This window comes from Topomyia yanbarensis, chromosome 3 (assembly GCF_030247195.1).
Source record: "Topomyia yanbarensis strain Yona2022 chromosome 3, ASM3024719v1, whole genome shotgun sequence".
Lineage (NCBI taxonomy): Eukaryota > Metazoa > Arthropoda > Insecta > Diptera > Culicidae > Topomyia > Topomyia yanbarensis.
The window spans coordinates 371249362-371273641 of NC_080672.1; the positions used below are offsets into that span (position 1 = coordinate 371249362).

The 24280-nt window shown below is 36.1% G+C and overlaps 1 long non-coding RNA gene across 1 annotated transcript in view; it reads right to left on the minus strand.

Moving 5' to 3' along the window:
- Positions 1-2071: 2071 nt before the first annotated feature.
- LOC131691127 (uncharacterized) overlaps positions 2072-24280 on the minus strand; it is a 182253-nt gene continuing 160044 nt past the window's right edge. Inside the window, exon 4 of the long non-coding RNA XR_009305721.1 lies at positions 2072-2168. This is a non-coding gene — a long non-coding RNA (uncharacterized LOC131691127). The remainder of the gene's footprint in view (positions 2169-24280) is intronic.

A 24280-nucleotide genomic window follows, 5' to 3' on the forward strand; every position in this document is an offset into this window, starting at 1 on the left:
AAGGAAATTTAATAGCATTCAATATGAATATTCTAGCTTTCATTTGAGACTGATTTTGTGAAAAATGAGGTGTGAATTCACCTTAGGAACATAACTACTTTCCCGAAGCTTCCGTTTCCGCCCAAGTTGTCCAATGTGGTCAACGTGGGTTTGATTGGGCATTAGTGAACTGAAACTATAAATTCAAACATTTTCGAACACATTTCATGAAGTTTTGCATCTTTTAGATACCATGCTGATTCCGATTTATATGGGAATTTCATGCGTGACCCCACTCTTCAACCTGTAACTCCGGTACCGGAAGTCGGAATTAAATGAAATTTAATAGCTAGCCTATGGGAACGTTGTACCTTTCATTTGAGACTAAGTTTGAAGAAATCGGCTCAACCATTCCTGAGTAACCGATGTGCTTCTTTTTGGTCACATACATACATACACGCACACACACACATACGCACAGACATTTGCCTAACTCGACGAACTGATTCGAATGGTATAGCCCTCCGGGCCTCGGTTAAAAAGTCGGTTTTCAGAGCGATTGCATAGCCTTTCTATAGGAGAAAGGCAAAACATTAATTTTTCAGTGATGAATTAGCCAACCAATTTGAAAGGAGATTTATTAATTACAGGGCATCTCCATATGGGTATTTTCATAAATATAGATGCAATAACTGCGGCGCAAAATGCGCAAGATAAATTTTGAGTCAGATACGTGATAAGTGACCCATGGGAGACAATCTCAAAAATTGGAGGACGTATAATGATAAATTACTGACATGACATTAAATTTCTCAATTGCTTTTTCTTGATGCAGAACAAACGTAAATCATTTCTGCACGAAAAACTCACATCTATAATTTAGCATATCTATTCTTCTTTACAAAGAACCTTAAATTACTCCGATCGGCCATGTACTTCTTGAGATATCGCAAGTTGAAGTTCTAAGGTACTAACAATTCTAATGAATTGAATTAAACAGAAATCCTCGGCATCACTTGCTTCAAATTTTGAGATACTTTTATTACAACTGAGAGAAAAATAAAATAAATAATTACAAAAGAATTACAATACATTGATTTTTAGTGTTTTGTCACTCGTTGTGCCACTGTGCGTCGATCTACCCGAGAATGGTCAATATAAAAAAAATCATGGGATGACAATTTCCAAAACTACCATAATAGTTTTCAATGATGTGTTTCATAAAACGCAACAATTTGTTCAATTTTGATTATTATAAAAAAAAAATTATTTGCCTCCTGATTTTTTCAGCGATTTTGATGGTGAAGAGGGGGGGGGGGGGGTGAGTGATTCAATTTTTGAAAAAGATTTGTAATGGCCTTATTGCAAAAACTTAAAAGATCCACGGCTCAGTTGTGCTAACGCATTAAGCCGTGTCAAATAAACCTTTAGGAGAAATAAAAATAAATTAAGACTGCTTAATTATCTGCATTAAAACAAGACCAGAAAAAAATTGTTGTATAATCGGGGTGATTCACTTTCAAAGATAGCACTGCTGATGAATCACTTTATAAAAATAAGTGATAGGGTCGCGGACGAAAATAGCTGACCACTGCCTAGTTTCATCAAACTAGATCGTAGATCATTCCAGAAAAATACTTTCGGTGGAATTTTTTTTCAATTTCAATAAAATGGGGCACAAATGATTAAACCACATCAAAATGTTCAAGCTGCGTTCTTTATTTTTTTGACAATCAATTTCTTTTTGTCAACCTTGAAAATCAAGATTTCTCATTGTTCTGCTTTCAATATGTCCAGAAAATCCTAAATAATTTTCCTGAATTTATTTGGTTCAAATTTGTTCTATTTGTTCCGTATGTCCCGCTTCGTTAATGAGTCAGCGAAATACACGAACGAATGAATCACGGATATTGGCATTGTATTTCTAGAATACAAAAATCAAAATTGAAAAAGAAACACAATTAAATCGACAGAACAGACGAGAGAAAAATTAGCCCCGATAAAGAGGACGCAACGAGGGCACGTATCTCTCCGTTTCCGACAAAAAACAATAATAACAAAAGTGTTTACTTCAAAAGTTCACTTTGTTTTCCCCGGTTTACTTACCAAACTTATGAAGCAGCATTTATCTTTCGGTTTTCCCGGTAGCGGTGGTGGGTTGCAATCATGAGCCATAATAACACATCAAACTGTAAAAAAGACGAAAGAATAAAAAAACACACAGATAAAAAGGAGAACTCCTGCTTCTTTTGCCGACGCTACAGTGCGGAAACGGCAAAAACATGAATATAATGAGTTTGTAATTTATTTTAAATTTCGAATGCACAACTCGTAGTAGAGTAGCGCAGTGGTGCGGGAACTTGGTTGGTATCCGCAGTAGGTACTAGGGCGGGAGGTTCCGACACACCGGCTGAGGTTGGGTTTTTAATTGTTGCGGGAATTTCAGTCGTGGTTTTTATTGTCTCCTGGGCGAGAGCAGGGGACACTCGAATGAATGGCACTGATGAGCCACTCGGTGTCGCGTGCAATTGTCTATGCGCACGTGTGAGTGTGTGTGTGTATGTGTGTGTGTAAGAGCTGGAGTGCTCTGTGATGCGGTCGGTGAAAAAACCTAGTTTTAATTAGTGGATCGTTAAAATGGAATTATTTTCATCCCTTTGTATAATTAGCCGTAATCCCGAAAAGGTACATCACATGTGCGAGTGTGGGATGCAGCGAAGCCACTTGTAAATGAGTGCTATTGCACACTGATTTGTTTAACTGCCGGTATGTATTGTTGTACCGGAGCGGGCGGCGGTGTTACTTATTGTGATAAATTGCAATGCATACTAAGTACCAAGCGTTTCCTTCGAATGAAAGGCTGCAAAGGAGGCGCGTGGTTGTTTATTTTTCAATTAATATTTGACTGTAATGGACGCATATTATGAAATTTAGTTTAAAGTTATTCACATTTTTGAGTAGAAAAAGCCAAAAAAATCTGTCATCTTGTATTTTTTGGAGAACACAATGAAAAGATTCATTAATACTATTTTAAACTTGAAAAGCACAAAACAAAACCACAGAGAACAGACATATAAGCTAAAACAAACTTTCTTGAAAACCTGGGTAAACATTCAAATAGAAATACGTTAAAAATCACCACCGCATACAGATTCGCATGCATCAATCACCATTGTATCCAAATTTGCACGCAACGCCCGTATAGCGTTTGCTGGCCAATCGTAGCGCCTGCTAGTGGCAAGTTGCTACTTGCTGGTGGCATTTCAAAACGACAGTTTTATTTTTACACATATTGAAAACTTTACTTGTATGTCAGTTCTCAGTGACAAAATTTTATCATGTGGAGAGATTTGCATTTCGACTATGTCTCTTTAGATTTTGACATTGACTGACTGACCAGATTGATGCCAAACCAAAATTGGAAACCTTACTTTTATTCACTACTAAACAAGTTATGTTAGTTGGTGAAATTTATTGAATCCTAACCTGTTTTTGAGCTACACAGAAAGCAATGCGCCTTAATTTGACAGAACATCAATAAATTCATTAAAGACATGTACTTTTTATGTTGAAACTTTTTTGAAATCGTCAACCTAAAGAATAAATAATTGAAGCTAAAATCCATTATAAAAAACCTAATCACCTTCCAACCTCCAGAAAAGTGATTTCTTAGATCCGGCAATTAATTATTGAAAAATAAATCCGGCCTTTTCTCCTCAGTCCCATTCGTTATTTTCGATTCCAAATTCTCGATGTCACCTCCCGACCTCATCGACTATGTAACGATGACATCCTATGTAACTCAACTCCTAGACCTGTTCAGTTTGTTCGCACTTCTGTTATATGAAGACAACACACCGTATCAAATGAAAAAAACAACATCAAAGCAAGCAGGGACCTGAGCTTCCCTTCCCAAAACCACAGAAAATCGCGTAGGTACCTATCCATCGGCTGCCAACTGTGCCAACCGAAACGAAACCCCACAGTCGGTCGGTGGCAACAACAAGCAAGAAAAAAAAGCAAAGAAGCAACTCTCGGTCTTTCGCACGCCCATCAAAAAGTCAAAAAAGCATCACCGCGAAGAAATACGGCCACGGGCAGAAAAAAAACAGACCGACCCAAGCAATAACACGAAATGAGGGAAACATGTTTCTTTTGTCTGCGGGCTTCTACTTTTTTTTGTTGTTGCTCCCCGTCGGTACCGTCAATGGTCCTGCTCAGGAACTTCTTTACGGCTAGCGCTGCGCTACTGTTCCGACAATGTCAAATACTTAGAAGCTACTTATTTTATTTTTATTTCACTTAAATTTTCCCTTGTGTGCCTTCGGGTACAATCGTGGACGCGGCAGAGGATGGTCGGTCGGTCGGTCGGTCGTAGGGTGCTTTCATGCAATTGACTGTTGCGGACGGAAAATTGGGCGACAAGGGAACCCTTAGCTTCGCAGCAGCTCCACCGTTGCGCGCTTTCGCAGCAGCCAACATACAATGTAGGAACTGTTGAGCAGCAAGCAACAGGCTGTTGGTTGGTCGGTCGGTCGGTCGGATGGTCGTCCTTTCGTTCGTTCCTTCGTTCGCTGGTTTGGGAAGCCAGTCAAGCAAGGCAGAAAACCTAATAAAAAGGGAAAACTTCCGTAACAAAATTCCTCACTTCCTGTTGCGCTTTGTGTGCTGATGATGCTGTTTGCTGTATGTATGTCCGTGTTTGTATGTATGAGTGCGCGTGTGTATTTCGCTGGAAAATGATAGACGGAAGGGATGCTCGTTCCATTCTGTTTCTCAAGCTAGTGTGGTGAGATTCTCCATGGAATTGGTTGCATTCAATCTGAACTCCGGATGGAACTATTTTTTACTCCTCCCACTCCTAAATCGATTACGGTACCCGCCAAGTGCGTTTGGTTCAATTTTCAGCCAAATCGATCAAGTCTCGAAGTAAGTAGAATTGAGATTCCGGAAGATAGTTTTACTGCCTACAACTCTGTTGAGGAATGCTATTTGCTCCAGAGTCGTCTTAAGACAACACGGGGCCTCCGGGCACTATTGAACTGCGGGGTTCCTATAAGCGAGCAGGTGTAATCGGATGTAGAGCTACATTTGATGAAAGTGATAAGATTTGAGTGATGATTAATTTCAGTATATCGTGTTTAGCCCAAGGTTCAGATAACGTGACATATTTTAGTGGCAATTGCAAAAAATAATTTTTTTTGTCCTGGCTGAATATGATATTTTTTCCAAGTTATTAGTTTTTGAACTTTTGAACTTTAATAAATTGAACATTTTGCAATCACTGATAACTCGGAAACGATGCGATATATTGAGAAAAATATTAAATAAAGAAAGTTCCGTTTTCAAATGAGAATACCGAAAAAAAAATTAAAAGAAAATATTTTTTGTTATATAACTTATAAAATTTGCAATTATTTGAAACAAATTGATTTTTTTCAAAGTTGGACCAATTTTTTTTACTTATTATATTCTTTAAATATTAAAAATTGTGTTAGAAATATTGTGTAAAAATTTGGGAGTGGATATCAAATTACTTTGTGAGATATTACAATTATAAACTTAAAACAAGGCAATTTTACACTAAATTCCCAGTGATAAATCTGTTATAATTGAAATATCTCGTAAAATACTTCAAGTTCCATTCTGAAGTTCTCGCATAATCCTCTTAATATACTTATGTTATCAAAAAAAATTGTTTTCAGGGCGGCTTAAAAAAAATTATTTGCTTCTAACGCTTGGATACCACCAAAAATGTCTTAAATTTGCAGAATGCGAGTCATTCCACGCCACATTTACAACTCCAATTTTAGTTCCCTACATTTTTTTTGCATTCTTTAGCTAAAAATTATTGACACGAACTTTAAGCTTTGGCTGAATTTGGTACGTTTTTCAAGTTATGAGTTGTGGAACTTTATAAAATATTTTACTAAAAATAATTTTTTTTTAATAAAATTGGACGTTTTTTAACCCCTGATAACTTAGAAATTATTAGATAAGTGGAAAAAAACATAATAAAAGTTGGGTTTTGCAAGATCTCCCCGGATTTTTTTTTAAATATTTGTTTTTGTTATGTAATTATGTATTCTGCAAATTTCAGAAGTAATTAATTTTTTTAGGACAGCACAAATTTTTTTTTTGCTTTTTCAAATAATTTAAAATTATATCGAGAAGATTGTATAAAAATCTCAGAATGGAACTCGAAGTATTTTACGAGATATTTCAATTATAACAGGCTTATCACTGGGCGTTTAGTGTAAAATTGTTTTGTTTTAAGTTTATAATTGTAATAGTATTTTGATATCCATTCCCAAATTTTTACACAATTTTTTTAACATGATTCTTAATATTTAAAAAATATAATAAGTAAAAAAATTTGGTCCAACTTTGAAAAAATTCAATTTGTTTCAAATAATTGCAAATTTCATAAGTTATATAACAAAAAATATTTTTTTGTGAAATTTTTCGGTAAGCTCATTGAAAAACGCAACTTTTTTATTTAATATTTTTCCAATATATCGAATCGTTTACGAGTTATCAGTGATTGAAAAATGTTCAATTTATTAAACTTCAAAAGTTTAAAAACTAATAACTTGAAAAAAAATAACATATTCAGCCAGAACAAAAAATACGTGTCAATTATTTTTAGCTAAAGAATACAAGAAAATTTTTTGGAAGAAATCAAAATTTTGGTTGTAAATCTGACATGTAATGACCCATAAATTAAATAAATGAATTAACTAAAGAAATACAAGACCATATGCACTCCATGAATTAAATTAATAACATTATTTAAATGAATAAAATAATATAATTACTCAAATTAATAAAATGAACAAAATGAATAAAAATAAAAAAGTGACTCAAATTAATGAAATGAATTAAATAAATGAATCATACAAAAAAAAATAAACGAAGCGTATAAAATAAAAAAAAAGTTAGAAGTAATAAAATTTATAATGCGAATAATATAATAAAATAACAAAATTAATAACTGTAATTAATTGTATAGATTAATAAAATGATCAAAATCAATGAAATGAAGCAAAAAAATTAAAGAAATTAATAAAATGATTAAAATGGATGGTTTGAATAAAATAAATAGAATTAAAATAAACAGAATGAATTAATAAGACATAACCCTCAAAATGAATAGACCTAATAAAATAATATTACCAAACTGAATATGATTATAAACATTGGTAAAATAAAACTAATCAAGTAATAAAAGAATAAAATTAATAAAATTAATTTTAATTAAATGGGTAATAATAAGAATAAAATTAATAAAATTCGATACTGGTTGTGTAAGGGCCTAAATTGCATAAAATGCGCAAAATGAATAAAATGCGCAAAATGAATAAAATGCGCAAAATGCATAAAATGCGCAAAATGCATAAAATGCACAAAATGAATAAAATGCGCAAAATGCATAAAATGCGCAAAATGCATAAAATGCGCAAAATGTATAAAATGCGCAAAATGCATAAAATGCGCAAAATGCATAAAATGCGCAAAATGCATAAAACGCGCAAAATACATAAAATGCAGAAAATGGGCAAAATGTATAAAATGCGCAAAATGCATAAAATACGCAAAATGCATAAAATGTACAAAATGAATAAAATGCGCAAAATGCATAAAATGCGCAAAATGCATAAAATGCATAAAATGCGCAAAATGCATAAAATGCGCAAAATGTATAAAATGCGCAAAATGCATAAAATGCGCAAAATGCGCAAAATGCATAAAATGCGCAAAATGCGCAAAATGCATAAAATGCGCAAAATGCATAAAATGCGCAAAATGCATAAAACGCGCAAAATACAGAGAATGGGCAAAATGCATAAAATGCATAAAATGTATAAAATGCATAAAATGCGCAAAATACAGAAAATGCATAAAATGCATAAAATGCATAAAATGCATAAAATGCATAAAATGCATAAAATGCATAAAATGCATAAAATGCATAAAATGCATAAAATGCATAAAATGCATAAAATGCATAAAATGCATGAAATGCAAAAAAGGCATTAAATGCAAAAAAGGCATAAAATGCAAAAAAGGCATAAAATGCAAAAAAGGCATAAAATGCAAAAAAGGCATAAAATGCAAAAAAGGCATAAAATGCAAAAAAGGCATAAAATGCAAAAAAGCATAAAATGCAAAAAAGGCATAAAATGCAAAAAAAGGCATAAAATGCAAAAAAGGCATAAAATGCATAAAATGAAAGAAAAGAATAATGAATAAAATAGATGAAATCAATAGAAGTAAAAAATGAACAAAATAAATAAAAAACGAATCGAATTGATGAAATTAATAAAAGAAGTAAAAATAAACAGATCGCATTTAATGAATAAAATGAAAAATTGCGCACTATTAAAAAATAATAAAATCAATAGAATAAATTAGTTATGGAATTTCCGTTTCGATTTCATTGTCATCAGAATCCGACACTAAGTTAGTGACAGGACTATGCTGGCGCCGGATTGGTGCTAGCCTCAAATCACGGAAACACAGTATGTGTTCCTGAGCAAACGTACCCCTAGTCAAGCGTGATGTCCCGCAAGAAAATGCAGAAATTGTGCGACATCACGTTTGACCAGGGATTTGCTTAGGATAAGAAAGTGTATCTCCATTGTTTGGAGATAGCGTCAATTTGGTGCTTAGTCTTGTCACTATAAAGGCACTAAAACAAAATGAGCTTTTAAACACCGATTATTTTAAAGTGCGGTGCAGTAAAAATACGCGTATGTACTGTAAGTACAACTTTTGTACAGGATAAAATATATATTGTTTTTTTCATTGAAACTAAATTAGCTATAGAAGGACGCCATTGTAAACACACACCGGACAACCTATGTTGGACACAAACACACTTAACAAAAAAACGAACCGTTTCAGAGAGTACAAAAAAACACAGACAAACAGACAACAGTAACAGAAATAGTTTCATTTTATAGACTCCTTCATAAAGGTGAAATAAAATCACCGAAACTGTCGGATTAAGAAGCAATACTTCGTTTTTGGCGTTTTATTTTGACTGATTCAGCCGATAACATCCTCAGAATAATTAACAACAGTCGTCAAACAACTTAAAGTAAACTTGTCACTAAGTTAATGTCGGATTCTGATGAGACGAAGTCGAAGCGGATATTCCGTAGTTAATTTTCTTATAGATTTTTTGCTTTTCGTGCGCAAAGATGGTTTTAAACAATTTTCTCCTTAATGGAGAAAAAATAGTGTTTACCTAAATTGTTTTCCATTAAGGGGAAATATAGCATAGAACAATGAAATATGCATCACGTTGTTATTAAAAATACTACTGATCATATTTACACACAAAAATTATTATGCTAAGTGTTCGGGGCTTATTGTATACGACGGCGACCTCGTAATGTGCGTTTAGGAACAGGTATTCTTGAAATGGGTCTTTGGATGTACAATAAAGCTATTACCTTCCATATCCAGGCTTGAACATGTTTGCAGCTGGGGATAAAGGCATGTAAATAGACGCAAACAAATGTCTTTCATAAAAGCACTACCGGCCACTGCGATATGGATTGAATTCACGTACACATTATTGGACCATAAACTCATTACTATTTTGTTTAGAAACTAGTTTGTGTAGGCAGCAGAAGTCCCACCTCTCCAAAGAAGGAACTTATTGAGTGATCGATGGGCTTCTGGGAAGAATCTTGTGCTCAATATCCAGTGTTAAAGAGCTGGCTGGGATGCTGATAAAATGCGACAAAAATGCATTTATTTTTCGGAACAACGCCTAAATTCGACCATGATAATAACGATATAGGTAAATTAGAGGAAAACAATTTTTTCTGAATTTGTTACAACAGTTCCACAAATACTTCCCAATTACAGCGTAATATTTAATTATTATCACAGTACATTGGTAAAGTTCTAAATCCACCCGGCTAAACAACGCATTCCTAGCACTATGGCCACAAATTATAACCAACAACTCGCTGCTGCTCATTAGCTTCCAATTTAACGGTAAGCCCAGAATAATTACGCTACTCACGGTATGCACTGAGCCGGAAAGCAAATTTATTTGCATACAAATAATATAATATAAAAAGGATTCCCGCACGAAACTCCAGCAAATGTGCCTTCCCATATAATTAAGGAAATATAATTTAAATAATTTAATTAGTAACCCAAATGTATGCCGGCAGCATCAAACCTACAAAGGCTACGTTGCGATCAACAACATATGTTTGCAGAGTGTGTGCTCCGCCCATCCCTCGTCCAGTCCCCCCCCCCCCCATCACGCGCAAAATCACTCCATCACCTGCTGCTATGTCCATCGATCAGTCTGAAAGGAGTCGCAAATGAAGAGTCAATTGTAGATTCCAGCCGACACGTGGCAGCAGTGGAATGCAGCAGGCAGCAAAACGACATGGCAAGGGGCTGGAAACTCAGTGCCAATAATGATGATGTTAATGAATAGCAACAGCCTCTCGACTGTGGCACATCACAAACACACCACGGTTAGTCTCTTCCTTCTCCACCAGTCCAATCGATGGACCGACGGATGAACGCGAGACGAGAGACGAGGGCTTCCGACGTGTTGTGCACTTTTGAGTTTCGAGTTACCAAAGCAGAAAATCCCACTTCCATTTTCCGACCTATCTAGCGGAGCGGATTCAGGTTCCATACAGGTTCGTAGCACAACGCAACGGAACGAAGCAGATGGAAGTCGAAGGGGAGAAAGGCGGAAGCCAATTTGGATGTGGCGCCAGAAATGTTACACCGGAACAATTCCGGTTAAATAACCTGCCTAATAAAACGAATGCTCGACAGAAGGGATTCAACCGGCATCGATGGCTGCATTGTACACACACACACTCACATTGGCAAAACGACCGAACCGAGAATCATCATGACTCTCGGTTCGGAAACAATAGAAGCTTTAATTTAATTCATTAAACTGTGAATGGAGCAGAAAATATTTTTTTTTTCATTCTCGTACGTTTGTTGCATACTTTATCGGCCTCACCGGGATACGCACATCACCACATTCTGGATGGTTCGGCCGGGGGAACAGCCTCAATGGTATCCGACCGACCGACCAACCGAATGCCGGACAATGATGAGCGTCGTTCGGGGAATTTCCACCAAAGGGTTTTATCAAATATATGGCTTGTCCTTCTGGACAATGCTAACAGATTGGAATGGTCCTATAATGAACTGCATTCGTTGAGGGTGTGGGGGGGAGGAAATATTTCGTTTATTGAACTACAGAATAGAAAGGGTTTAATATTGTTCATCCAAACTTTCACTTATGAAGATGATCTAGTTAAGTGAACTGCGTTACTCGATCAGGAAAAGGAGGGAGATTGTTTCCAGGATTTTTATGATGATGTGCTGTTTTCTTCGATATGGACTGTTCCGGGTTTTACGTTAAAGATACCCAGAGAAAAGTTTACATCAAAATAGAACACATCGGGGTAAGATTTTTTTTGTTTTATGAATTTACCTCATTTGTTTCGAGTCTAAAACTGGGCTAAGCATTTGAAGTTGGAGTAGTTAAGTTTATTAGTAGGATATCAAATCCAGCTAAATATAATTCGACAGTTGGACTATTTTCTCATTCCTTATTTCATCTATGGTAATAGAATTTATTTGATTTATTTTTATGTCTGATTTAAAAGGTTTATATTCTTACACTCAGGTCTTTTAGGCGTTTGTTCTGCGCGGTTTTTTATGAGGTTTTTTTAAGCGGATTTTTCAATTAACGCGGTTTTTGCAAAAATATTTTAAGTCCTTCTAAATGCAAAAGACTTAGACTTTTTTCCGAAAAAAAATATTAAGTCCTTTCAAATGCAAAGAACTTAGAAGAATTTTGGTAGTTTTTATTTTGCGCGGATTTCGCAATTAACACGGTTTTTGCAAAAAATATTCTAAGTCTTTGAATGCAAAAGACTTAGAAGATTTTCGGAACGATGGAAGAGACGGGTCTGGAAGGCTCCTTATGGCCCGCACCCTAACAATATTGGCATTTTCGGAATGTTCTTGGAGAGTAGGTGCCAGAAATTGATCTTTGAAGTCATTTTGAAATCCAAGATGGCGACTTCCGATTTAGCGAAATTCGCTATAACCCAATCAATATGACATTTTCGGAATTGTGGATTTTTTGTGAAAAATAGAAATTTTTATTTAAAATGAGTAAAAACCCCCTTTCATTGAAAAGTTAACTCGAAAACTCAACATAGGAGTTAGGTATTTTTACATACAATGTGTATTAGACTGCCCAGAAAAATAATGAATTTTTGAAAACTCAAAATCCTGAGTCGATTCCTAGTCCCACCAGGAGTACTTGTAACAATTTTGAAGCCAATCAGACAAGTCTAGCTACCGGACCAACGTGCCTGAAGTTTGTATGGGATTTTTCGACAATTTACATGGAGAAAACCCACTAGCTCGCATTTTCGCCGCTAGGTGGCACTGTGTGCATCGTATTATGACTGTAAGTGAAAATAAGATATACAATATAATTATCTACAATTTTGTCGAAGACTGCTAGTCAATCCGGCTTTGTTGAAAGAAGTTATTAAACTTTTAAAGAAGTTTTTTTATGAGTCAGTTTTGCATGGGGCCTAGCAGTACATGGTTGTGTATCAGTACTCGATTCCCACGAACTAAACATTTTTGTGAAATAATGGTTAGAATTAACTGAATAGTATGTTCAGAAGAATTGCAGTATATGATACAAGTTATGTTTTGGTTTAAAAAAAATTAGTTCCACCTGTGACCTAATAGAGGGCGCTAACACTAACTTTTCACAGAGAAGAGATAGAATATCGGATGTTAGCAGAATTACTAAAAAATGTCTCTTCTGCAACTTTGTAGAAGGCACCTAATCTTTATCTCTCTACGTTGAAAAGTTAGTGTTGGCGCCCTCTATGCGGTAACATATAGAACTAAAATCTTCTAACCAAAACATGACTCGTATTATTTACTATCATTCTTCTGAACATGCTATTGAGCTAAACCTAACCATTATTTCACAAAAATGTTTAGTTCGTGGGAATCGAGTACTGATACACAACTATGCACTGCTAGGCCCCATGCAAAACTGACTCAGACATCATTTCGTTAAAAGTTTAATGACTTCTTTTAACAAAGCCGAATTGACTAGCAGTCTTCGACAAAGTTGTAGATAATTATATTTTTTTTTTTTCAATTCGTTTATTTGATAAGGCAGGTTTGCGTTATGTAGATAATTATATTGTATATCTTATTTTCACTTATAGTAATAATACGATGCACACAGTGCCACCTAGCGGCGAAAATGCGAGCTAGTGGGTTTTCTCCAGGTAAATTGTCGAAAAAGCCCATACAAACTTCAGGCACGTTGGTCCGGTAGCTAGACTTGTCTGATTTGCTTCAAATTTGGAGCAAGTACTCCTGGTTGGACTAAAGGGCGAACACGAAATTATTGCGACACCGAAAATGTCATGCCAATTTTCTTATAATGTTTAAAATCAAACCAAAATTTTAGGGTAGTTTTATACATATATTTACTTCAAAAATCAAAAGAAAAGTTAATCGATGGAGCCTTGAGTGTAAAATTGAACGCATTTTCGCTTGATGCCCTTCATCAAAGTCTTTACAGTGTCATCCGGTACCAGTTTCTCAGTTTTTTTTCCATTTTCTTAACATGTCCTTCTCGTCTTTGACTGTCTTCTTGCTCTTCCGAAGTTCCCGCTTCATCATTGCCCAGTACTGCTCCACCGGGCGCAGCTCCGGACAGTTTGGCGGATTCATGTCCTTTGGAACAAAATGGACAGAATTGGCCTCATACCACTCCAGGACACTTTTAGAATAGTGGTATGATGCCAAATCTGGCCAAAATAGCGGAGCTTCGTCGTGCTGCTGCAAGAACGGTAAAAGGCGCTTCTCGAGGCACTCAGACTTGTAGATCTCGCCATTTACTGTGCCCTTTGTCACGAAAGGCTCACTCCTCAGTCCGCAAGAGCAGATGGCCTGCCAAATGAGATATTTGGAGGCGAACTTCGACATTTTCTTCTTCTTAAATTTGTCGTCCACATAGAATTTGCTCTTGTCGGTGAAAAACTCCAACCCCGGAATTTGCTTAAAATCGGCTTTTATATACGTTTCGTCGTCCATCACACAGCAGCCATATTTTGTCAGCATCTTCTCGTAGAGCTTCCGTGCCCGAGTTTTAGCCGTCGATTGTTGCCGCTCATAGCGGTTTGAGAAGTTTTGTATCTTGTATGTATGTAGTCCAGCTCTCTTCTTTGCATTCTGGACGTAGCTCTGCGACATGCTGATCTTTTTAGCCAAATCACGGCTTGAGACGTTGGGATTTGCTTTTATTCGTCCGCTTCACCTATCCCTCCGTCTTTTTGTTCTCCGGTCCCGGTTTTCTTCCAGTTCCTTTGCCGTGGTTCAACGTCAACCGCTCCTGGAACCGCTTCAACACTCTGGAGACGGTTGAATGGTGAATGTTCAACATTTTTCCCAACAGCCGGTGCCACAGGTCAGGAAATTCCAGGTGTTTGGAAAGAATTTGTTCTCTCGACTCGCGTTGGTTCACCTCCATTTTCGTTGAATCGAAAAACACGACTTCGAGTTTGACAGCATGTAAACAATACACATCAATGAGAAAATGTGCAAAATTTGGTTGATTTTTACCCAATTGTAAAAAAGTTATGCCCTGTTGAATGTGTCGCAATAATTTCGTGTTCGCCCTTTAGGAATCGACTGAGAGGTGGGCCTATAGGGGTTATTTGTTTTCTTGACACTCTAATGTGTATGCAAAGTTTGAAAGAAATCAGTTAAGTAGTTTTGGAATGGCAGGTTACACCGTACAAAAAGTTTCATCACCGAGTCGTTTGTCGATATTTTTGCATAGAATAATTACAGCATGTTATTGAAATGATAGACTTTAATGTACAAAAGTTTTGATCAATTCGCATCACGCAAAGTTCCAAAAAATCGCAAAAAATTAAGCGAATGTTTAAAGTATATTTACATTTTTAGGTTATTTTGAATATGTTGAATCGTTTAAATAAATATAATTAAACAGGAAAGAACAAATGGTCGGTGTTAAGTCAGACCGGACCAAGTCGCAATACATCAAAAAATGAGTTAATGATAGCACTGGATAAAGAATTTCTTCATCTACATTCCACTTTTACCAGCTTTGAAATATGAAACAATCAACAAGAATTATGCTAAATAATATTTTCCAATTATAATGTAAAGGATGCTACGATTCAAACTTTAAACGCGTTTTTCTTGAAATCAATGCACTGTCACTTAGTCCGGTCTGACCTAACACCGACCAAATATTCCTAGAACAAGATATTGATTAATCAGTTTTCTGACCAATTATGAACAGTTCATAATACAAAATGTATTTTCTGATTGGATATACAATAAAATGTCAACGAGATTCCTAAAGCAAGAAATTAGCATTACGTATCAAACTAAAAATGAATTTGTATATAATTGCACCATTGAAAAGGAACGAAAAAAAAGGAATATATAAGGTCATTCGCCTTTTCCGCCAATGTGCCAGGTGCGCTGCGTACAAGGCAATCGATTTACCAACTACGCTACGCCCACCCCCTAAAAAACCAAATTAAAATAAATAGTTCAAATATCTTTAAACTTCTTTAAAACTTTGTTGATAACATTGGAATCATTTTTTGAGGCGAGAAATTCAGCAGATCAAACAAATTTCTAAGCTACAGTCCAGTTTCGATTATCCGTAGTGCTCAAAAAATTCTCACTCCTGATAATCAAATAAAAAAATATTTCATGAAAAAATTTGTTTTATGTACAAAAAATACGCCCTAAGATGTATGCGTACATGTAGGACTTTTTTTGTCAAACCATTTCACAGTATTTTTGACAATACCCTGCGATAAATTATTCACACGAGAACAGCAAAATGTATAACAGTCAAGTATTTTAAAATATTGTAAGATGATCTAATACTTTCGTTTTGGTGAAATAGTTGCAGTTGTTAATCCCTCTTGAAGTGTGTTATTTGCTACCTCTAGAAGGTATAAAAAACATAATACAGCCATTAGAAATGTTGAAGAGCTTGATTTGTGAAGATCTTTACTGAAGACCAAAAATCTTCTACTGGTACTACTCTCCAAGCTATAGGCCGGTGTATTTCAATGCCCCGAAAAATTCTCAACTTTATTCGTACCACGGACCCCTTCAAAATCACACCATGTTGTAGTGGACCCCCATGGTTTAACGTCGATTTGTATGCAATCGAAAAAAATGCTTGAAAGTCCAAAATACATCCGGAAAAAACATATTTGGTTATAGTTGAAAGAAATATCTCTTGCTGAAATTGGACCCTATTAATTTCACAATTTCACAATTTTCATGTAGAAATATACAGAAAGAACAGCTCATGTTAAAAAGAAGGAAAATGTTCACAGAGCATTTAATAACTATGAATATTGTAAACTAAAGAATAATTAATTTATGTAGTAATTTATGACTAAAATCAGATTCGTTATTATTTAGTACGTATCTATAGATTTATCTATTATGGTTATTCAGATAAATAGAATAGCATTCGGCCTAATTACTCAATCAGCATTCGGATGTTTGGAATTTTGCTAAAAGGTTCATCATATTTGTTACACATGCAAAGATGGGAAATAATTGAACTCTTTTGATACGTTCGCCATAAAAGGGGCGGCAGATTTAATTTCCTGCACCGACCGGCAAAAAAACTCGCCCCGCCACTGAGCTTGAGTACAATGAGTTCAGCTTTAGCCTTTGTATCGTTGGCTGAAAACCCATTGGAATTCGCCCGCCCATGCGAGAATTTTATATTTTCTCATCGTTTCAATGCTTCTCTATGGTGAATTTGGGCAGTTACTAAATCTTCTGGTGGCGAGGCACCCAGAGACTTCAAACATCTTAAATCGCGAGCGCTTGTCATAATATCTTTTACCCAAACCCCTATATTCACTAACAAATATCCTCCCCCGTGGTAGGTGTGGAGTTGCGGAGTAGTATATACGGTCTTTTGTTAAAGCAAGTATCAGACTAACATTCCTTCTCTGTCCTTCCGCGATCTATGTTCGGGCCTGGACGGATCAATAAACACTTTGGGATTACCAGGAGTTGCGCATTGAAAGATGTTTCGCTACCTCCAAGCAACTTGTTCAACTTCAGCTAGTCTATATCGATAACGGAGTAGCAGCCAAGGGTGGTCGCGCAAACTCAAGCTCAACAGTCTGAAGGAAAATAGTCTTGGAGCCTTATATGCGCTAGAAAAAAATTGGGCATGAAATGGTTGAGATGCATTGCGAATATTTACATTTCTTATAAAAGAAATGTGTAGAATTCGCTCAAACTTTCGAGATTTTTTTTCCGAGGCCCAGAGGCCCGATTCTTATATACCAATCGACTCAGATCGACGATTTGGGACAATGTCTGTGTGTGTCTGTGTGTGTATGTAACGGACAAACTCTCGTTCGTGTTTCTCAGCAATGGCTGAACCGATCTTTTCAAAACCAATTTTAAATAAAAGACCTATCACCCAGACAGAACGCTATTAATTTGCTTTTGATCCTGATGTTTAGTTCCCAAGATATGAATGTTTGAAAGTGTAAAAATGGTGCTTTTGCAGTTTTTTTAAAATTATCTGTCGAAATTGACGACATAGATAAACACTTTTTATATATCTTTGGACAGCCTATACGAATACCTTTCGAACGAGCTATAGATTGTTGAAATCGACCTATTATCAAAAGAGATATTTATCATTAAATATGAACGAAACATTTTTATCATTTCTCATAGCCACAAATAAGACCAAAAACATGCAATCTATTTTTAACGCCAAAACGGCTAATTCTAGGTCAATAGTATCTTCGAAGAATTAAATGGATGCAATATGGCCTTTCTTTTGGTTTTATTTTTTTGCAGATTAATCCATCTACGAGTGAGATATTTTCATAAATTTTCTTGGAAGTGATTGTATTGAAATGATGTCTTCAGCTAATTTATAGCTCTTACTTTTGCGAATAACTTTACTGAAGACATCAAATATCTGTTTTGTTTACTTTAAAACTTTTAAAACTTAGTTTGTGGAATACTCTTTGTCGCCTATTTATTGTTCAATATAATATAAATTAGCCAAATATTATTTCGATAAAACGAATTTCGTATTTCCTTTTCCCATCTACAATCGCTAGAAATAACCGCCGAACAATTCCAAGTTGTCTACATGGATGCATAAATTATCATTTGCGCGAACCTGATGACTGCAAAGTTTCTAAGTTACAAACATCGGATCGATCTGAAACATATCTTGAAAAATGAAAAGCTATATAAATAACTCTAAGCAACGGCGTAGCCAAGAGAAGGCTCCAGGATTCAACCCCACCCTCTGCCCCCACCCAAAAATATAATTGGATTGATGAGAATAATTCATTGATGCTGACTGACTTCATTCAATACTACAATAATAAGTATCCGTTTTAAACATCATGAGAACTTTTGAAAAGTTGTGGGAATGAAATCCTGACTGATCTATTGGTCTTGATCTAACAGCTGTCTAATCACATCAATATCAAATGCCTGCATGAAAACATTTGAATAGAAACTCATCTTGAGCTCACTGTTGAATTTGCTGAACATGCCTTTATTTTGAGAATGCTTAGAGTTAAGACGAAAACGTAATATTTAATAGCGAGGATGACACTTTCCGAAAGTAGTGTAAAACTTATGAAAAATGGCGTTTTCCGTTCGACTCTAGCTGGTCCTGATCAATTTTGATGAGCTTTTAATTTACAACAATGTATTACCAGTTATATGAATAGGTGACATAAATGTTCGCAAACAGTAATTTAAGGTCAAGATTACATCATTTTGCAACCGCCAATTTCGGAGATTTAGTATCTTCGATGAATTTTACAAACGTTAAACAGCACATCAGCTGATAAAATAACTTTGGCGTTATATCCTTCAAGAAGTATTTATGGAGAATTTACTCTTCAAACAGTTCTAGTCCGAGACTTAATGTTTTCAGCAAAATTTTGGGGAGTGCTATTACAAACCACTTTGTTGAAGACATGAAGGCTCCGTTTGTTCAGAGTAACAACATATTTTAGGCTATTTGTACCTTTAAAATAAATTATTATGATTTTACTGTTTATCATCTTCTACTACTTATAAACAATAAATTTTACATCCAAAGCTTGAGTTTGTGAAGCTCGCAATAAAGTTGTTTAAGATAGAAAAAAAAGATTAAGGAACATTTCGTAAATATCATTTTAAAACTCGATATACTCCCTACGCGTAGTATTCATTCCTGCAATAAAATTGTTTTAAATGATAGTCTCAACAAATTCGCTAAAGAAACGAATTCTGTTACTATTTTTTGAAAAATAATTCTCCATAATTTCAAAACTTCAAATATGACGGTTTCGGAGTTATGCCATTTGGAGATTAAGTTCGATTATCACCAAACCGAATTTCTAGTTACGCCACTGACCCTAAGTAAGTAGAAACAAAGTCGTTCTACACTCGTCCACAAGAAACTTCTTCGAATACTGCCTATCTATTATAATACAGTGAAATGGGGTCATTTGATTAGCCCTTAGTCTACTGCCGATTTTGTCAGTTTCATATGTAAATATGTTTGCACTTCGTAAACTAAACTAGACGACATTTTCTCTTCCATCGTATAAAACACGTAGTATGCTCATTAACATACAAACACTCAAAGAACGCCGCGAGTTTGTCATGATTTGCTTTATCAACGACATTATTTCTCAACGTGTACAATCCGCATCATTACTCTCGCAAATCAAATTTTATGTACCTAGCCGTCAACTAAGAACTCGTAATTTATTCCAAGAACAATCTTTTAGGACAAATTATGCTAAAAATTGCCCCATCAATAGAATGATGCGTCATTATTATGAAAATTGTGCAATAATCGACCGTTCCATGTCCAGAAAACCAATTAAATTTGAACTTAATCGTAGAAATAATGTATAGTATATAAGCAAATATTGTAATACCATTCTATGTAGTCTACATGTGCTTGACGAAAATAAATAAATAATGATGGGCTCCAGCAGACGAACAAGGTTGAATTAGGGTAAATCCATTCTTGAGCATATTTTTCTTACCTTAAAAATGCAAATATGCAAAAATAAAAAATCATTTTTTTTAAATTTGCGCTAGAAGTTCCCTTTAAGAGAAATTTATATTATATAATCAGAAATAGCTATCAGACTAGATCAAGGGAAGGGGAAAATATTTTAACAGCTTCAGTTTATTATAAAGAAAGAAATAAGTATGTCCCGATTTAGTCAATGTCAGCTTGAAACACAATGAGGTTGATAAAAACGAGTTTTTACTGTATTTATTATTCACTGTGTCCCACATTAATAGGTACATCCCATTTTTGAGGATATTTTTTTCAATTGCATCGAACTACACCAATTTTTTGGTAGTTTTCAAGGGGTTATTTTATCGACTTCTTCTAAAATTTTGTTGAACGTCATTCGTGCGATAGTTTATATTAAAAGGGCTTCCTAAATTAATTGGTATACTTAAGGGCTTATATGTTGCGGATTGAGAAAATACAGAAATGTTTAGCCTTTTTCCTACACAATATTACAAAGGCTTATTAAACAACTTTCCCTAATAAGGTTGTAAAAATTAAAAAGTATTTGAGAATTATTAATAGCTTTAGTAAACGGAGTCGCTCCACAACGCAGATTATTTTTTATGGCTAGCGGTGAGCACGATTTCCCGAATTGCTGAACTGAAAATTATGGAATAGGGTAAACGAGCCCTTATTCATCTCATTAGTCAGGATATCACACTGTTTCGTTGATAACTCGACTTAGAGTGACTGGATTACGCTTAAATAGGTATCATCATCTTTGTTTCGTTCCGAAGAAGCATAACAGTTAAAATTTTCGCTTGGAAAACGTAAAATGCTTGCGTTTGAGCGAAGCGAAAAGTCGAGTACAACGTATCTTTATTCATTCTACCATTTGAGCTAATGCATTGAATAGAGATAGCAGATACTGCTTTAACTAATGTGGTCAAATGGGTGAGATGAATAGAGGAGCTAAGATGAATTAAGGTGCAGTAACCCTAGCAGTTAGTTTTTAGAATTCTTTACAGATTTAAACCACTGAAAATCGCGCAAATGGCTCGGAATGAGACCCGCTAGTGCCCTAAGTCGATTTCGTTAGATTTTCAGAGCAGCGTGCACCCAGTGCACTAACACAAGGGACGGAAGGTTATCGAAAAGTTTCGTGGAAACAAAAATTCCAGTGATGATGATTTTTCTTAACGGGTTGCGAGAGTTTTTTATTTGTTCTTTGGCATTAGGATAATAATTCAAATCAAAGATACTACTGGGAAGTCACTTTTAGAAAAAGTCGATATCGAAGTAAAGTTTAAACTATGCACGCATTCACTTCCGAGGTAGTGTGATACCAAGAACTGCAGTTTCAGTTCTTAGTTCTCTGCATGTGTTATCAAAAACATCGTGAAACATAAAGTTCTAAATATTCTCAATCGATATAATATCCGAAGAGAGTGATAAGAGTTATAAGAAATGTCCCATCACACTGTTAGGTGGATTAAAAGCGTTTTTTTTATTAAACCTATTTCGAAGTTTTATTGAGCCATTGACTCTTCAATAACGTGAAAAATCTCAAGCCTAATAAGTTTGACAGTTTAACCTTCCGGCAGTCGCGCTAGTGTACTGAGTGCACGCTGCGCTGAAAATCTAGCGAAATCGTCTTAGGGCACCAGCGGCTGCTCGTTCAGTGGGCCATAAGCGCGACTTCCGGAGGGTTAATGAATTTAATAATCTTCCAGCGGATGAGAAGCCCGAAAAACCCACGTGAAAGCTAATTCGATGCAGGAAGAATAAAATCGCTGCAGATAACCGTTCGTTAAAGAGATAAACCGAAACTCTTTCCAATTCGAAACAACAAAAATATCCTCAGCAAACCCAGCCAAAACCTACGGAAGACAGCAAAAGTTTTTCTTACTCGAACCAGTCCCCCCCCCCACCCTGGTCCGCACATCCGATACCTACTATCCGATTTCAATTGATTTCGTGATGGCCTTCAGCGAAATTTGTATTACAAACGATCCCTTCCGTTTGACAAACTGTCCGTATACATAGACTCTGGTGTAAACGCGGTATCTTGTATCCAGCACAGGGTAAGCCTGAGGAGGCATGGATCGAACCGCGGTAGGCAGCAGCAGCCAATCCTGCCAAATTGATATTTATTGCAAAAGTTAGTCCTACAGAGCGGTTAACGGAACTGTGTGGTGGTGGGTGAGGGAAACGAACCGGGAGGAAAACGCACTTTCGGCACGTCCCGAACTACGACAAACTTTTGCCGAGTGTGTGTAGGTGTGCGCTCGGGAATGGATCTCAGCAAATATTGAACCGGTACAGGAATAATTTTGTTTTGCGTAATATGATAGTGAATGATGTGAGGATGAGTGGAACACCATTATGGAACTATAGATCGTTTGATAAAATGGTTTTAAAACGTGGAATAAGAGAGCAGTAAGTCAACTATCTGCCGAAGTCTTTAAGGGTTTAAACTGCTTAGCTTGTAAATGTCGAGCGTTAGTTTAACGTGCACCAAGCGACGGTACATTCGAATAAGTGGCTAGGCTAAGTATTCTTGCCTGTGTTGAAAGTTGCAAATTTTGCAGTTACCCAGCTTTCAACTGATTTAAACATAATAAAATTGAAATGCCCGACGAACCGCCTTCTGACATCCATCACATCTCACCAAACGGCAATTATTGTAATTGAACCACCTTTTCCCGATTTGTTTTCATCCGAACTTAGAGGCACTTCATCAAAAAAGTATCATCGAGCAAAAAATACCATCAATAAAAATTCAATTATCCCTTTCCGGCGTCCATCCGTGACCCCGATCCGCCGTGTGACCGGCGAGTGTTCGGGTGGGCCAACAATAGTCCGTGTAATCCTGTTTTCCTTTCGGTTCGAATGCTCGCCCGCTCGGGGCTCTTTGGAAAAATCGGTGTTTGGTTGGAATGACTCAAGAGGTGGGGAGGGGTTAGAAACGATGAAAAAAACGCTGCTGCCCGGTATCATCAATCATTTGGCTACAGGCACGTTCCGGGACTTCTGAGTTGGTCTTGGTATCTAGTGCTTCCGGTGCTACTCGCACCACTATAGGTGTATACTTGTGTCGTCGCACTCATCCCAGCACGACAGGGTGATTTGTCCCGACGAAATCTGGCCGCCATCAGCGGGAAAAGATCAATATTCACTGCTTTCGAGCTGCTGACAGGTGCATAGTGGTGAAGAATGTGGCCGTTTGGTGGTTAAACTAGAGAGTAGGGAAGATCCGTCAAAATTTGGATGACATTAAGCCAATGTTTTCGAGATGAAAGGTAATGTATTTTTCATCGGGTCTTGGGTCTAGACGGTCTCTGCCCTAATCCAAGATTAAATCTTGAAAATGGCGTATGTAGTTTAAGACAATCCTTTACTAGCAATGAAATCATACCAGAGGTGAAACTGTTGAGAAAGAACAAAACTTTAAGAAATACACATAAACTGTTATTTTTTATGTTTTTAAATAATTGAGAGCCATGTGTCGAATTACCAATCTTATTTTGCTATTTACTTTTGGACAAATTAGAACGATTAAATTGGTGTTTAAGTTCGCTCAAATTTATATAAGTAACTTTCGTACCAAATTATTTATTCATGCTTAATGTACACCATTCTGAAAAGCCATAGGTTGTGAAAATCCATGCGCGTACGATGGAGACGTTGTAGCATTGGAGTTCTTGGATTTGAGTTCGATATGCGATAACAAATTTTGATCTCGAATCTGTCAAACTAAGTGCTTTTGAGGCAAGCTGACTGTCAGAGCAAAATAAATTATTTTTCGGCAAATTGCTTATTGAAGTTCCGGGTGTACGCCACGCAGAATCACAAAGCTTTTCACTTGTACTACTATGCAGTATTTACCAAGCGAATGGGAGAGATCTAATCTCATTTTACGACAGTAGTCACCAATACCGGCTTAGTGTAACAAGCTATGCTTAGATTTTTTACCTTCTATTTATAAAAGAAACATACCACTCAAATACTGAAGATTTTTTCCGTGGCTCAGAGGATCAAATCTTGTACACCAATCGTCTCACATTGACCAATTGTTTTTTTTTCGAGAGGGAATCTTCAAAAGACACCACTGCCTGATGGCTTGCGGTGGTGCCGGAGGCGTATTGC